The sequence below is a fragment of the Barbus barbus genome, assembly GCF_936440315.1.
Source record: "Barbus barbus genome assembly, chromosome: 40".
Classification (NCBI taxonomy): domain Eukaryota; kingdom Metazoa; phylum Chordata; class Actinopteri; order Cypriniformes; family Cyprinidae; genus Barbus; species Barbus barbus.
The window spans coordinates 10,319,679-10,336,828 of record NC_136718.1 but is presented as its reverse complement, the minus strand read 5'-3'; the positions used below and the strand labels follow the sequence as shown (position 1 = coordinate 10,336,828).

General features: G+C 36.3%; 1 long non-coding RNA gene across 1 annotated transcript; it reads left to right on the top strand.

Annotated features, from left to right (window-relative positions):
- The first annotated feature begins 6,784 nt into the window (after positions 1-6,784).
- LOC306859952 lies at positions 6,785-15,325 on the top strand. The gene is made up of 3 exons (XR_013783349.1): positions 6,785-7,088; positions 7,681-7,868; positions 15,252-15,325. It is a non-coding gene; the product is annotated as an uncharacterized lncRNA (long non-coding RNA).
- Positions 15,326-17,150: the final 1,825 nt, after the last annotated feature.

The following is a 17,150-nucleotide window of genomic DNA, read 5'->3' as shown; positions in this document are numbered from 1 at the left end:
TGTATATGAATGCTTTGATGTTTATGACCTTATATATTTCTTTTGTGTAACCCGTATCCTCATAGGTGTTGCTGAGTGTTTGCGTGAATGACTCTCGGTGTCTGAGCGTACCTCTCTCCTCTGAGTGTTGGCGATCAAAGGTTGCGTTCCAGCTTGGCTTTATGATGTCTAAGGTTTTGGGTTGGGCTACAACATGTTGGCTCTATGCGGGCGCGTCAGCATGTAGCCCACCCGCTTTACAGCCCCATGGCGACAGAGAGGCTCCACCATCCACCTTTATTGCTATTGGCCAAATTAGCTCGCGTTATCTCTTGGTGCCTTAGTCTTTGTTGCCCAGGTGATGAGGTGCAGGCTCAAGAAACTGTTGCATCAGGTTCATAACCTTAACCTCAGGAGTAGTGCTTCATACTAGCAATATTTCATCCACTGTTTTTATATGCCCATGTCATCATCATCACCAACACACAACTCACTGATATGAATGACAGTGGCTTTTAAAATGAGGTACTACTGAGCGCAGTGACTGGCGGTGAGCTTGGTGTGTAAATTGTAAAACACTACAAAAAGATCCCTACGAATTATTGAAATTCAGTTTTCCTTAAATAACCTTTATCAGAGGGGCAAGTGGTCGCCAACCAGGCCAACAAGACCCACAGGACATTGTTTAAATGTATCTATTCAACTACTGAGATTACAAGTCACAAGCTTAATAAGAAATTGAAAAAAAATTCAAATATTTCCAGAAAATGATAAGGAGATTTCATGACTTTTAAATACTATTATTACATTTTCCATAGTCTAGATTTAATGATAATTTGACATCTCCAAAAGTCCAAAAGATTTTTCAAAAACGCTTGAGGTTTCAAGCTATTTTTTTTTTTCATTTACTCAGTTTCTGTTCTCTGTTCCTTTCCATTATTCTTTAAGATGGATATCTCATTTTCCTCTTTTCAATAGTTTCTCTTTCTGTTGAGCGTTACTGAGGCCAAAGACAGAGTTTTCCCAGGGTCACCTTCCATCATTCATTTTCTCTGCACTGCGTTCTCTATCCTGCGGTAAAAACAGGATATTGTGGAGCAGTTTTGACCATGAAGGAAGTTATGAAGGGGGTGACAATTTATCCTACTGTGACAGTGGACTCGGCTGAAGGATTTTTGCTTTTTGACTGTTCATGTGTGTGTGTCAACAATGTGATGTATGGCTATTGGTGAGTGTGTCTGTAACAAATGCAGAAATCACCAGAATTCTGGGATGGCTCCATGGATTCATGGGGACTTAAGACTTTTATTTCAAGCTCCTTGCAGACTGCAAAAGATCACTCTCTTAGGCAGTATTGTTTTCAAAAAACAAAAAACAAAAATAAAAAAAATCTATGAATATCTATACAGTACTAAAACATTAATCATTTTATTATTTACTTAATCTTTGATTATTATTTTATGTTTTAGTATTTATTTAATGAAAGACGTTTCTTGTGCTCACCAAGGCTGCACTTATTTAATTAATTAAATAACAGTAAAAACAGTCATATTGTGAAATATTATTACAGTTTAAAATAACTCAAAATATTCTAATCTGAATTCTAAGCTGAATTTTTAGCGACTGTTCAGAAAACAGTCTGAGCTGCTTAATAATTTTTTGTGGAAACCGAGATTTATAAACAGGAATCTTTGATGAACAAAAAGCCTTGATTTGAAATAGAGTTTTTTTAATAATGTAAAAGTACTGTACTTTTGATCAATATAATGTGTATTTTCTGAATAATATATTTAATTATATTTATAAATGATTCCAAACTTTTGAATGGTATGTAAATCGTAAATAGTTAATAATAATAATAATAATAATGTTTGTTTAATCTATCAATTAAAATATATATATATTGGCAGATAATTTTTTTCTTATTTTTAAGCATAAATCTGTGGTTTATTTTAAAAGTAGGAAAATCGTATGCAATATTTTCATCTCCAATAAATTTTATCCATTTTAGAATTTATAGTTATATTACACAGAGATTTAGATATTTTTATGAGAAAAAAATAACATATTTTTTAAAAAAAGTTCCACCCATATGAGAATCCATGTCGCCATATCTACACCCAACCCCCCCAATATTATGCTAGCTAAAATTAATTGGCGACAATACTGTCAATCATAAACCTTAGTGTTATATGAGGTAAATTATATTCTTAGAATTATACAACCACTCTGGGAATCATTTCCAATAATTACAACCACTAAGAACAAGAATTAAATCTAGAAGTGTTTGATGGAAAAAAAATTCACCATAGAACAAGACATTGATCCTTCATCTTGTTCACCTGTACATGTGTATGATTGCATCATTTTCAGGGTAGTTTGTATTGAGGATTTCCTGAGAATGAGCAGTCAGATATGAGAGCTGCCAGAGCTGCCAGAGCTACCAGAGCCAGAATGCATTAAAACTGTAATGTGTTCTTATATAACCCCACTATAAGGCCTGGGCTAGAGAACAAGCCAAGTGTGGGGGAGAAAGAGAGACAGCGGCTGGAAAAAAGGGGAGAGAATCAACAATAATGCAGCAATAATAATGAGTCTTGCTCCAAAGTAGCATCTAGCTAACGTCTTCAGAAATGCTCAATAGAGAGTTTTCTTAAACTTTATGTCTTTTATAGACAACTATGTGAACAAGAAGGATCAAGCAGTGGTGTTCTCAATTCTCACATTTTAGTTACGTCAACATTTCTGCCAGTCTGCAGTTCTTAAAAAACACCAAGGCCACCGGCTTTCAGAACACGCTATCAGTAAAATGACCTTAGAGGTGCCCTGTGTACTTTAGGCTATAGCGTTTGTGAACTATTAAGTCTGCCAAGGCTGTCTTTCTTTCCTTCTTTCTCTTGCAGTCTCTTTTTCTTCACAGCACTACACCAGCTGACTGCCTTATTGGCCCCCTGCAACTAAAAAAACACCCCCACATTCCCTAAGACACACACTGTCACTTGCACTAGTGTGTTTGTGTTAGTAGCTCTTGGGGGTTCACCACAGGACTCCTATTATATTTTAATTGAGGATTCCCACCTTTCACATTCTGGAAGAATACAGAGTAACTGGGACAAATGGTTCAATTCAGAGAGATCAAATGAACCTATTCTTCATGGGGCAACATTATCATTCTATGATGCAATTATAATAATAACTTGCATTAGCCCTATTGAAAAGAACATTATTTTCAATAGCGTTCACCACCCAAATAAAAAATAATAATTCTAGACAGAAAAGATGATATTTTGTTTTTGTTCAAACATTGGAAGCCGGTACAGTCATGCATGTTGTTTTATTGTAACTAAGTAAAACCTGTAAGTCATAGTTTTTGCCCAAACAATGGAAGTCAACAGGGCCCCGCATCAAAACAATACAAAGCAAATATCACAGAAACATGGAGAAGAAAGAAAGAAAGAAAGAAAGAAAGAAAGAAAGAAAGAAAGAAAGAAAGAAAGAAAGAAAGGTTTTCTGTACAAAAAATAAAAAAATAAATACAAAACCTCTTAAACATTAAAAAGAGTCAGTCATACAGGCTTTCTGTTCAAAACAAAAGGAAGAGAAGAAATAGTATCAAATAGGGTTTTTAGGGTCCAAATGAGGGGCCCAAAAGAAAAGAAAACACAACACAAAAAAACAAAACAAATTAAAATCACTGAGTCATGCAGAAGATATAAAGTCAAACAGGGTTTCTTTAGGGTCCATAAGTTAGTGGGGTCCAAAACAACACGAAACAAACAAAAACGGGACCAAACCAAAGCAAAACACTGAAACATGTAGAAGAAAGTAAGTCATGTAAACTTGAAAAATAATAAAATAAGATTTTTTTCTGCAAATAAGAAAAAAGAAGTCCTTTTACTGCATGTGTGCAGAGCCAAAGGAATATTTGAGAGTGAACAGAAAGGTGGCTAACTGCACACTGAATCCAATCTAAGCTGAAAAAGTCCAGCAAAACATTTTTAATTTTTATAAATTGCATTGTGCAAAAGTGCAGGGTGCATTTGAGTTAAAAACAAGTGGACATGAGCATGCAGACATGTCAGCACATTGCTATTTTCAGTGCTCGCTTAACAACAAACATTCACCCTTTTTATAGATTAACAATTGAGGACAATCTGCTGAATACAATTATCTCAAGTAGAACTCCAAGATGGAGAAGAAGAAAGTCATACAGGTTTGTAATGACATGAGTTTGAATAAATAACACATTTTAATATTGGGGTGAACTGTTCCTTTAACAATGTGGTTAAAAAAAAAAAAAGTCCAGTCCCTTTGGATGTGTCCTAAATGACAGGGTGATTAAAGCAGTCCCTCTTCCCTCATGCACTCACGAAAACAAAAACAAGAGCGTGACCCGCCTATCCAAAGGTCAAGGTGTACTCAGGCCAAAGGTTGTGTTGCAACTAAAGGCCCATAAAACAAAGTGCATCTATGTACATAATTATCACAGCACGCCACATGCACACACACTGAACTGTAATGCTAGTACAGGCTCAGATATATGCTATTGCAGCTACACCACACACATGCAAGCGTGCACACATTTACAAAGTAGGACAGGTGTTCGGTGTTGGTGTTTGCGCACACATGCTTTTCCGGATACACACCTGGCCAATAGTCAGCTTCATTAGACACATATATCAAATACCCACTGCCTGTTACATGATCACAGTCAACAGTGAGTTACTCATTAACATGTTTTAAATCATAAAATGCCATTGTATTTACGATTTATTAAAGAAAAATGTGTGAATAAATTGCTGTAGTGTTTGCAAATATTGGCATGGTGCATGTAATTTTAGCACATCAGCCCTGCCAGTCTTCTTCCTTTCTCTGTTTTTATTTATTCATTTTATTTTTTGCAACATATTGCAAGACAGATTATAATGGAGGCCATGAGCAGCATCTGTAAGAACATGCTCAAAAATAAAAAATCTGCATTAATTGTACCATTCATATCACATTGTACTGCAATGCTGGGCCATGTCCACAAGCATAAGTAAATGTTTTACCAACTTTGATGACCTTGAGTATGGCAAGCGATTTTAACATATACTTCTGAAAATTTACTAGCACAATTTTTAATGAACAGGTATTGATTAGCATCCTCAATTTCACTAGTAACTATTCATTAGATACTAGTACTTCCAATAATGTCTCGGAAGCTATCTATTCAATTCTTATTGAATTATTTGTATTTATATATTAGCAATTTTAATACCATCTCACTATTATTCCTTTGCTACTTTTTTACTAGTCTAAAATATATAAATATTAATACTTTGCTTTTTAAATATATCTAGTAACTATCTAATATTTGATATTAATATTTTAATTTCAATAAAATTCCTCTGTAATTAAAATAATATTTTAAACATTAATACAACAACCTAAGAGAAAAGCTTGAAAGACTGTAAGTACTTGTAGCGACTTAAGTAAATACTACACTGAAAAAATTACACTAAATTTTTTAAGGTAAGTGGTTGCAAACTATTTATTTTAGCTACATTTCAATAAAAAAATTAAAAGTTAGTCAATAAATTTATTTACTTAAATTTAGCTAAAATATATTGATTGCAACCACTTACCTTAAAAAAATTGTAAATTTAATTAATCTTTTTTTTCAGTGTAGTCACCATTCGAAATAAGTACATTTACTTAATTCATTACATTTAATGAATAAGTACTACTTATTCATTAGTTGTTAGAGAAACTGAAAAATATGCTGGTTACAAGTGGGTTACTTACGAAATCAAATAGGCCTATGTGCTAGTAAGAGAATGAATGAATACAATACAATACAATAGTAGTTAATATTACTAATTAGTTTTAAGTAATAAATGTTTAGCCAGCTTGCCATATCATGAGTGTTTGTGTGTGAAGGAGGGAGAGGCTGTTGCGCTCGCGTCCTCGTGCATTTGTCCTGTTGTGGGAATTAATGCCATTTCACGTGGGTATTATTAGAGGTGGCCGTTACTAAACTTAGCTTCATTCTCTAAGTTATTCATTCTCTAATTTTGTCTATGAGTGGACAAAAAAGAAATGGCAACAAATAACCAGACCGACGAGGAAAATGCCAAAATAAGAAGGAAAATAGCATTGTAAACGATGAGACGGAGACGGCTGAGAGCGATGACTTCCGTGGCCGTTCCTTGCTGTGGAAAAAAAGAGCCAGGAAGGGGAAAAAAGTTGAGGGGTAGGTGTGGGGTAAAAAGAAAGAAAAACTCGATCTTTGTCTACAATTAATGCACCCCTCCTCCTCCTCCGCCCCCATGTCGCCGCCATCTCCCAGGCCGTAATTTACGATCCATCGCTATTTGTTTGGCTCACACCTCCCGGTAAAGCCCCTTAAACAACTTCACACCAAAGCTTGCAGTTGAATCATGATGGCAGCTCGTTTTGCAGGTATAGCCTATTGTTTACCATGTAGCTATTTATTGTGTTTTGTCACGATAAGTTAGCATGGGAAATGGCGACGTCTTTTTATTGTAATATCTGAGGTGATATAGTTGTGAAATCTCTTTTTTTATTTTCTGAATAGATATTTTTGGCGTAGGTTCCTCGTAGCTGTGCTTTGCACTTCTTAAGTGTAGCTTCACCTCCCCTTCAACTTTGAACCCTGAATAGGTAGCATGTGGTACATGCCAAAAAAGACCAGTTAAATATAATTATTACAAGCCAACGAGAGAAACAACAGAAAAGGGAGCATTTATGAAAAACTCCAAAGTTGCTGTAGTCTGTATGTGTATGTGGTGTGTCAGTCTTGTATGTGTGTGTGTGTGTGTGTGAGTGTTTGTCTATTCATCTGTCATCAGGGAGGCTTGGTGAGGAGACTCTGTGGAGCCCAGAACTCAGGGGTCAAGTCCAGGTTTTCCCAGCCCCCAGCATCCCTCCCGCTCTCCTCCGCTCCAGAGAGATGGACAGAATCAGGGAGAGGCGTGAAGGGATGGGGAGGAGAGGACATGAGCCTGAAGTGATAGATTGACGCTTACGATGAGGAACAGTGGGAACGGATATTATGGACGAAAAACAGTTTACATTTCGCAGCCAATGTGTTTGGCTTCTGCCGGGTTAGTTTTTTGTTTGTTGAAAGGTTGTGATTCTACGAGTCTTGATTTTACATGTCAGTTCTGTTGGTAAATGCTGTGTATTTTGCATATAAAAAAAAAAATGGGTGTGAAACATGAGCACGTGAAATGAATGGTAAGACTGCTGATTTAAATGAAAAATTAAATCCGGGTATAAGGCAAAAAAAAACTGAATTGGTATTCTGGACAATGCAAGAATTTAAAAAAAATGATTGCTCTCTGTTTTTAGCAAGCTTCCAAAATGATAAAGGCATTAACAGAACATGCAGAGCGAAATCAACATAATGCACAAATATCTACTTTGGCTAATGTTTATGACCTTTGCGTAATAAAATAAGTATTGGTAAAGGATGCATTCAAATTATTGCATTAAATTTTAAATGCATTCAAAATCTTAATATGTTCCTCTCAATATAAATTTTTTTCTACAGCGTTTAATATTACATGTTTGTTTAATTGCTGTAAGTTGAGACCCTGTGCCGCCCTATGACCCTATTTTAAGTAGGTCCTCCATGTCACCCTCTCTGTGTGTGTCTGTCTGTCTGTCTGTGTGTCTTGCTGTCTCTCTCCTCAGGTGAGGTGTGGAGTGATGGGGCCCAGGACTGCTCTCTCACCTTCTCGTCTCCAAAGTGCCAGGCGTTTCACGCAGAGTGAGAGACGTTACTGAGGTGTGTGTTATTCTTGATGTCGGCCTCCAGCGGGGAGCAGGAGTCAACACAGCTAGTTACATACAGAGCGCCATCAGCCTGTCAGTCAAGTCAGGTAATCACACCCCCATTGGTTTCAAGCATGTGCTCTCACATGCACACTCAAAAATACAGTATGGACTAGTATCACACCTAAGACACCTCTAATGCAGGTGCATTTTAGTCCAATGTTTTCTGAACTCTGATTCCACCCTCGCTTCACCCTGGGTGTTCACTCTACAGCCCTTTCATTCCCAACTTATTATATTACAGCATAATACATGTGGAGATAATAACCATTTGGGCAATCAGTGACTGAGTATGCCAAAAGATACCACACACATTCACGTGCACTCCTTAAAACATAAATTGTTGTCACTAAGGTCTTAGTGTATCTAGTTACTAATAAATTTTGACCACTGTTGTGATTCTGAATTTGTAATCAATATAAAAATAAAAAAATCTAAATTTGATTAAATAATCCACTCATTCTATCCCTGATTTATCCACATTTGAAGTGAGCACATTGTAAACTGTAAGTGTAACCAGTAGAAATTTTGAACCAAAATGAAAATTATGGATACTCCAGTTAGTCGAGAGTTTTTAAATGTTTTTTTAAATACTCTTAAGCTCTCCAAACTTGCAATTGTTTTATTCTAACACACAGTTAAAAACAGAATTATTATAATAACTATTTCTATTTTGTTATATTTTACAATGTAATTTATTATTAATATGAAATATATACTTGATATATATACTTGATATACTTAAGCTTAAAATATATAAATATAATTAAAATGTATAAATTGCATACTTTTATATATTTTTATATTTAAAAAACATGCTGTGAAAATTAATTTGCATTGTTAATCCTTTTGATCTTTTATTTTTTTTAAATTCACTTTAATTGGATAATAAGAATTTAAAATGGGGGGGGGGGGGAATATCATTATGAAATAAATGGTTTTCTCTAATACTCTCTAATATTATTTCTCTAATAATAATTTTGGCCACATTTTTGGCACCCTTTTATTCAATAGTTTTTGAAACCTCCATTTGCCAGTTTAACAGCTCTAAATTTTCTCCTATAATGCCTGATGAGGTTAGAGAACACCTGACAAGAGATCAGAGACCATTCCTTCATCCAGAATCACTCCAGACCCTTTAGATTCCCAGCTCCATGTTGGTGCTTCTTCTCTTCGGTTCAGGACGATATAGACACACATCCTCTTCCAAGCAGTTTTGTACCATTTTCTGTTGGTTGGAAATTGTTAAATATTGCCCAGATGGTGGAAATGCGCATTTTCACTGCTCTAGCTCTTTTCTTAAAGCCACTTCCCTAATTTGTGAAGCTCATTTATCTTTTGCTGCACATCAGAAATATATTCTTTGGTTTTTCACATTGTGATGGATGATTAAGGGCATTTTGGGCTTTGTTTTCCCTCCTATGTATATTTCTGTGAAACAGGAAGCCATGGCTGGATAATTTCATGTTTATAATCACCCTGGAGTGCTCAAAATTGTGAATATGAATGGGAATATACTTCTGAGATAGTTTACTCATAAGAATTTCTAGGGGTGCCAATAATTGTGTCCAACGTGTATTTGAGAAAAACATTTATTTCATAATGATATTTCCCCTCATTTAATAAAATATCAAAAGGATTAACAATTCAAATAAATTTTCACAGCCGCCTTTGATCATATCTATCAAGGGTGCCAATATTTTTTGGCCATGACTGTATATTTTGTATTTTCCAGTTTTACGTTGTCAGTAAATTAGTTACCTATTCAAAATTAACCGATCACTGACATGCTTACTTGTCCCATGACCACAATTTATATAAAACAACAAAGTTTAAATATGTTCATAGTAGACCCTTTAAATATATCTACCAAGTATGTTAGTTGTATTGTGCTTGTGTGTGTGTGTTTTAAATATCCAAATATACACAATCCACAATACACGTGCAAAGTAGTTTCAGTTAGAGCTGATTTTTGCGTAGTCACATTCCATTAGAAACTTTTTCATGAGTGGAATGAACTTTGACCCTGCCCCGGTCAGCTGAACTCTAGCCCACTCATTAATTTATAGACTCTGTGCCATCTGATTGGTGCTACACTGATGATGTCAGCCCTGAAACAGCAGCACTAAATTATAATCATAGCCATCGTAAAGACAAGGGCCTGCTGCACATGTGGAATTCTTTTCTCTCTTTTTTTTGCCTTCTCTTCTCTTTCATTATCTCTCCCCCTCTCCCCTCTTCATCGTCTCCATGCAGGATTTCCTTATGTTCCTGTCTCCATCTGTCTATCTATTTCTTTTCTCTTTGTCTGTCTGTTTCTCATGTTCCTTCATTCGGGTTAATAAACCCCTTCTCATTCTGTTGTCTCTCTCTCTCTCTTTGCTTCTGAACATGCACTTTGGATAACCCTGTTCTCAGACCCTCCGCTGCACTTTGCAGATAGATGCAGCCTATTTATTTTACTGTAAGAACACAGCAGACACAGGGTGCCAAAGACACATATATTCTGGTGGGTTAAATCCAAAAGAAGTTGGCTGAAAGTAAGTGTGTGTATGTGTGCCTGCCGACTATGTCTTCAAGAGAAACTTCCAGATTTATTGAAGTGACTCTGGACCTTGAAATATTTTTAATCGTGATTTGTTTGATTATGTGGGGGAGTAGAGAGAGAGCTGGAAGTACTTTAATACTGAATTCTCTCTCTGTCTCTTTGTCTCTCACTCTGCCCCCCATCCCCTAACACACAAACACTACATCACTGTCTTTCTTACCTATTTAAGCTTTTACAGTATAGAGCTTCTTCAGCAAATGCCCTTAATCTCAATTCTCGCTTCTTAATTTTGGCTTCAAGGATGAATTTTTTTGTTACAGTAATTAGAGTTGCACATTTTTTCACCCCATTTTTAAAAATACTATTACAAATATTTTCACCAATTCTAATTGTAGTAACTGTTAATAATTTATTCAAACTGCTCTCATTGTTGAACCATTCCTCCATAAAGGGATATATTTACTCACCCTCAAGCCATTCTAGGTGTATATGACTTTCTTCTTTCAGACAAATACAAATGGAGTTATATTAAAATGTCCTGGTCTTCCAAGCTTTATAATGGCAGTGAATGGGGGTTGAGATTTTGAAGCCCAAAAAAGTGCATCCATCCATTATAAAAAGTGTGTGTGTGGGGGGGGGTAATGTTTTATGTTTATGTTGTCTATATGCAAAGGAAAAACTTTTCTGCTTTTAGTACATTGTTGTCATGCAGTGGCGGACACAGAGGGATATCCAGGGTGGCACTGGACACCCCTGACATGGGATCGGCCACCCTGTGTGCCACCCCAAAAATTAATATGCTACAATTTCATTTTCTGTTTAATCGTACTGAAATAAGTGTTTATTTTAGCCTCGAACTCGAGGATGTGACGCGTTTGGTGTTCCGCATCGCACTTCGTCTCTTTAATTTCCAGCCTCTCACGCACATGCTCTCGCGCCACACATTTATTTACGGAGTAAAAAACATCGCAGAGCAGAGAGGACATAGGCAACGAGCTGACGGACACGACAGAACAGGTCACTTATAATAACATGAAACAAAGTCTCAGCATTCAAATTTTGTTAGTTTTATTAAGAATTTCAAACGATAAAAACAGTTTTGGGGCTGTTTAGTGGCTGGCGTGACGGATTAGGTGCGCTCCCGCTTTTTAAGTTCACGCGAAGCAGGAGTGCATTCTTATTATTGAATGACCATCCGATCCATGTTGAAAGATACACTACAACTTACTGAATGTATAGTGTCTCATGTAATCACTCAATGAGTGTTTCAACCGCGGAAAGACAGCAGCTAGAAAATATTGTCACATAACAACAGAAAATCCACCCAATGACCATAAACTTGTGAGAAAAATAGAGAGAATTGTGCAAAAATTACTTTTAAATATTTACTCATAATTGCTCTTTTTTTATTATAATTAATAAAAATGAATAGATATAATATTATTATAAAAATGGTCTAATATGAACTTATATATAAACCAATTGTTTCTTTAACCTTAACAATAGGGTTCCCTGTATAGTTTAGTAAAAATGAGAAAAAATAGTGTACATTACCAGTCAAAAGTTTTTGAACAATAAGATGTTTTATGTTTTTAAAGCATTCTCTTCTGCTCACCAAGCCTGCATTTATTTGATCCAAAATGCAGCAAAAGCAGTAATATTGTGAAATGTTTACTGTTTAAAATAACTGTTTTATTTGAATATATTTTAAATGTAATTCCTGTGATCAAAGCAAAATTTCCAGCATCATTACTCCAGTCTTCATGTCACATGATCCTTCAGAAATCATTCTAATATGCTGATTTGCTGCTAAATAAATTTTTTTATCATTATTATTATAAATATTTAAAACAGTTGAGTACATTTTTTCAGGATTACTTTAATGAATACAAAGATCAAAATATTTTAAAAATTAAAAATTCTACTCGACTGTTTTCAATAATAATAAATATAGCTGCAAGCAGCGATTACCGGGGTTCAAGCACTTAAGGTGGTCTTGGCCAACCTGGATGTATGGCTGACAGTTAAACACATCCAAAATGGAGAATAGGCTTACACACACACAACATACATACACACACACACACACACAGACATTAAAGGGGTCATATGATGCTTTTTTAAAGATCAGTATTTTGTGTATTTGGTGTAACAGAATATGTTGACATGTTTTAATGTTCAAAAAACATATTATTTTTCAAATACTGTACGTTATTGTAGGTCCTCTATGCCCCGCCTCTCTCAAACGCTTAGTTTTCTACAAAGTCCCTCCTTCCGACAAGTGCAGTCTGCTCTGATTGGCCAACTGGCACAGTGCATTGTGATTGGCCGAACACCACAAGCCGTGTCGGAAATGTAACGCCCCTTTCCATAATCGCGAGCTTCAGTTTTCAAAATTATAGTAAAGAAAGACAAATAATGTCTTTAGTTTTACCATCAGTTCAAGCCCGAGAGTCGCGTGACAGACACAGTGATGAAGCTCATGTGTGTTTGCACACAAGCCGCGGTTGTGTGACCGTTTCTCCCTCTCTCACACACGCGAGCACACACACACACACACACACACACACACACACACACGACGCGCAAAATTCTGCATTTAAACAGTCAATAGCAGATACTTAAACTAATAACAAAACAGTTGCTGATTCAGAAGCGCCAGATTGTCAGGCAAAGTCAGAATTACCTCCTCTCCTAGGTTCACGAAACGGTCGTCCATAAATTGCGTTGCTGTTCTGTTGTAAGTGATCTTAATGATTCCTAAATTCATCTACTTACGGAAGGCCAAAAAAAGTGCTTTTGCTTTCACCTAGAAACACACAGCGTCTCCCTGACATGGCTTCATCAACACTACTGCGGTTACTGAAACCATGCCTTTTTTCTTTGTGTGAACATTTGTGCTGCATTATGCAAATCTTTCCACATCTTGACGTCAAGATGTGGGGGCGTGTTTGAACGAGCCGTTTTAGGGGGGCGTGGCAGAGTCTTAACTTTGATCAAGCATATCTCTTTGGTTTTGAGACTTTAGTCTTTGTAACTTCTGGGATCTTATCTATGCACAATCAGCTTGTAACACTCCAAAGAGAAAGGAAAACATGAAATCGCATCATATAACCCCTTTAAATGATTTAACTAGTATATTAATACTCTATAAGCATATTTACACACACACACAGACATACATGCACACACATTTTGTTGCAGAGATATATATTTGAAATAAATAAGTGATAAGTTTTTGTTTAGGTTTTATAGGCTTTGGGGTAAATTTGACCACACCCCTTTTCTAAATGACCCCCGTAAAGGTAGCCAAAGAACAAAATTCAACATTTTTGATAATTATTGATCTAGAGAGTCCAAAGAATATTACTACAGTGGTTTGATTGAGTGAAAAAACCTAGGACTAGTTCGCAAAAGTAGGTTTTTCACATATTTGCGAATATTTAATGAATTATTTGATTGACAGCAATGGTTCTTGAGGCAAAGTTGCTCATTAAGAGGAGCTCTATCAAATGATATGCATATTGTGTGGATAGGTGAAACACCACGTGATTACAGAGCCAAAAAATCTCGTTAGTGCCAACTAGTGGCCGATTTCTTTCAAAATTCTTACAGACCTTTAGGGCCATGGGTCAAACATGCCCACCGAGTATCGTTCCGATCAGCCACCGTTAACCTTGTCTAATAGGTGCTCAAACTTCATTGGCCGATGGCGGCCATGTTGTTTTAGATACGCCAATGTCCTCATAGACACTTATGGCACATTGGACAAAGACACTGTATACCAATTTTCAGGACTAATATTTGCTTAGTTATAGCCATGTTTATGTTTTTTCCATCTTATAGCGCCACCAAGTGGCAGAGCTGCACTTTGTTTTTTTATTTGACCAAAGATTGAGCTCTCACACATGTGAACCGAGTTTGGTGAAGATATCTTGTTCACGAGTTATAGCCTTTTTCGAAAAATTGGCCCTCCGCTTTCAAACGTTTTGGCGCCCCATTGTGACAGTGAGTCGAAATTCAGTCGAGAAAGCAGTTATTTTAAATAGTAAAAATATTTCACAATATTACTGCTTTTGCTGTATTTTGGATCAAATAAATGTAGGCTTGGTGAGAAGAAGAGAATTAAAAAAAATAAAATCTTACTGCCCTAAAACTTTTGACTGGTAGTGCTAATCACAGGCTTGATAATTATTCATGAATAATTCTCACTCCAGGCTGCTACAACCACTGGTTAATGAGGTGATAGAATTAAGGGAAATAAGTTTCAATAGACTAACATTTGAAGTTATAGCTAATGTGAAGTAATCAGCAATTGTAGGATTTATTCATGCTTTTTTTATGCCAGGTTGGAGTTATACACAGATTTTCAGTCATGGTCTATGGACCCCCTGAATTAGCCTTGGCCAACCCCTGGCCACCCCATGTATAAAACTCTATCTCCGCCACTGTTGTCATGTAAATGTACCCTCACCTTTTTTAGCTTCAGACTTTGACTCCATCCAATCAGGATATCAGACATGTTTGATCATTTGAGCTGATTTTAGAACACTTGTTTTTATTTGTCATGCATTTCTTCTAGAAATGAAACACATTTCTGCATGAGTTTTTTTTTTTTTTTTCAGAACGATTTAGTCTTTTAGTATGTGATCATCAGTCATTTTCTGTATGATGCTTGATTTTTTTTTTCTCTGTAACCATTTACAAGCTCAGAAAGAGTATGACACATAGTGTTTTAATTTAAAATATGTTCAGATTTGAAAAGCCATGAGCCACAGCCATCGTTCCAGAATTTCAAACCATCCCATACATTTATATGTTTGCTTGTTTTTAAATAAACTTTTTTTTAACATGTTTAAATCTATTCTGAAAAATTCTGCAGATTTCCCTCCAAAACTGGCTGAGAAAATATTTCAAGTTTGCAGTTTCCATCTCATCCTGCATAAGGAAGGTTGCATGTCTCATGGAGAAATAATTGCCTGAATGGTATGGATCTCTCTCTCACTGTAATGGTATTTGTCGGGTTTGATAAGCTCCTCTCTGACGATGTGGACACAGAGACAAAGGCCAACTGCTGCATTCTTCTGAACCCAGAGTTTAACACATGCTCAGATAACAGAAAGGTATTTACAGCACACTTCACTGTTACCTCAGAAAAAATGCCCTGAATCTAGAGCTTATAAACTAATACTGCATAAAACGACTGAAGAGCATTTACGCAATAGTCCTTTGTTTATTGCATGGAAATTATTTTATGTGCTGGAATTGATTAGCTACGACTGCATCTGTCAGCCACTGTTACATAAATGAAAAGGAAGAGGACAAAGCCAGATTTAAGTGATGTCATTAAAGGCGAAGTGAGGTTGGTGAGCTGTAGTTATCGCTCTGATGTGAGTTTAATGTGTGCAGATTAGACTGCAGTCAGTGTGACTGTGAGTGTATCAGTGAGCGGCAGGCCTGTCCATCTGAAGTCCCGCTGGGATTCCTCTGGCTGTGTCTCATTGTGCTGGGCCCTGTAAGACAAAGGGTTAAGTAAATGTTTGGGGAAGATAAGGCCACTCACACTGACAGCATGCAGACTTCATGGACCGGGTTCCACTACGGCCAGATACACACTAACACACACTCCTCCTCACTTTAGCCTCTTTCTCAATTTCAAATTTTCTCTGTCTCTCTCAGGATTACTTTATCACTCTATTCCAACTCCATGACTGTGTATGTAAAGCTTTGTGAAGAAGACACTAGCGCTTTATATTCTTACATTGCTCTGTTTTCATGTCCCCATCATAGTTCATGATAGATTTCTTTTATCACAACATCACAAATAAGTGAACACTGAGATGAATTTTAAATTTGAGCTGATCTGAGCTGCAATGTTCCCTGACTACTAAGCAGTGACTTCTACCATGAAAAACTGTACTGTTCTCAAAACTCAAAATTTTATGTTGACTTTCAGAATTGAAAAAAATCCAGCTGGCTCAGTAAAATTATCTAAATTGAATGTTTTTAACATTGGCACTTAATCTGAACCATCTGAAAATTTTCAATGCATCAATCAACATTAAACTTTGAGTTTTGAGCTCAAATTCTAATTCTATATTCTAAATATTGTTTTAATCATTTTTCTCATGTTCTCAATTTTACTTTATCCTAATATTCTTTTCAAATATCCCGTTAACAAAAGCCAAGTCATCTTCCAGGAAATGTCATCAGCTTCTGTAATAAACAAACAAACAAATACAGCACAAGCATTTTTTTAATTAAATTTACAGTCTTCAAAACACACTTCATAACAGCAATGACCTAATTGCAGGGAACATGGTTGTATAAAGGCAGAGATATTTATTTTTGTGTATATGAGAGAGATTGTGTGTAACACACAGCTGTATTATGTTTTCAGGTAGTAGCCTATAAGGCAGTGGGAGGGGAATGGTGGAGGCTTGCTTCACATGGCTGTTCCAGCTGCTATCTCCAGCTACAAGACTGAAAGTCTGGCCAGGAAAACAGACTTGCACACACTCACTCCTATTTTCTTTAATGTGCTCTGTTCAGTTTTTCCTACTCCTAAAACAAGTTATGTCCCACAGCAGTCTGATAAGAGAGAGGACGGGCTGTGTACCTGTGTGAAGGGCAGGTGTCATATTTGTTTTTTTTGGAGGGTGTGTGGCATCAGTCATTTAAGTTATGACATTTGGTTTTGTATGTGGGCGCATTACGTGTAGTGTACAGCTCATTAGCGCTATTAGCATCAAAGCAAATAGCTATCAAACACTGTTGCATT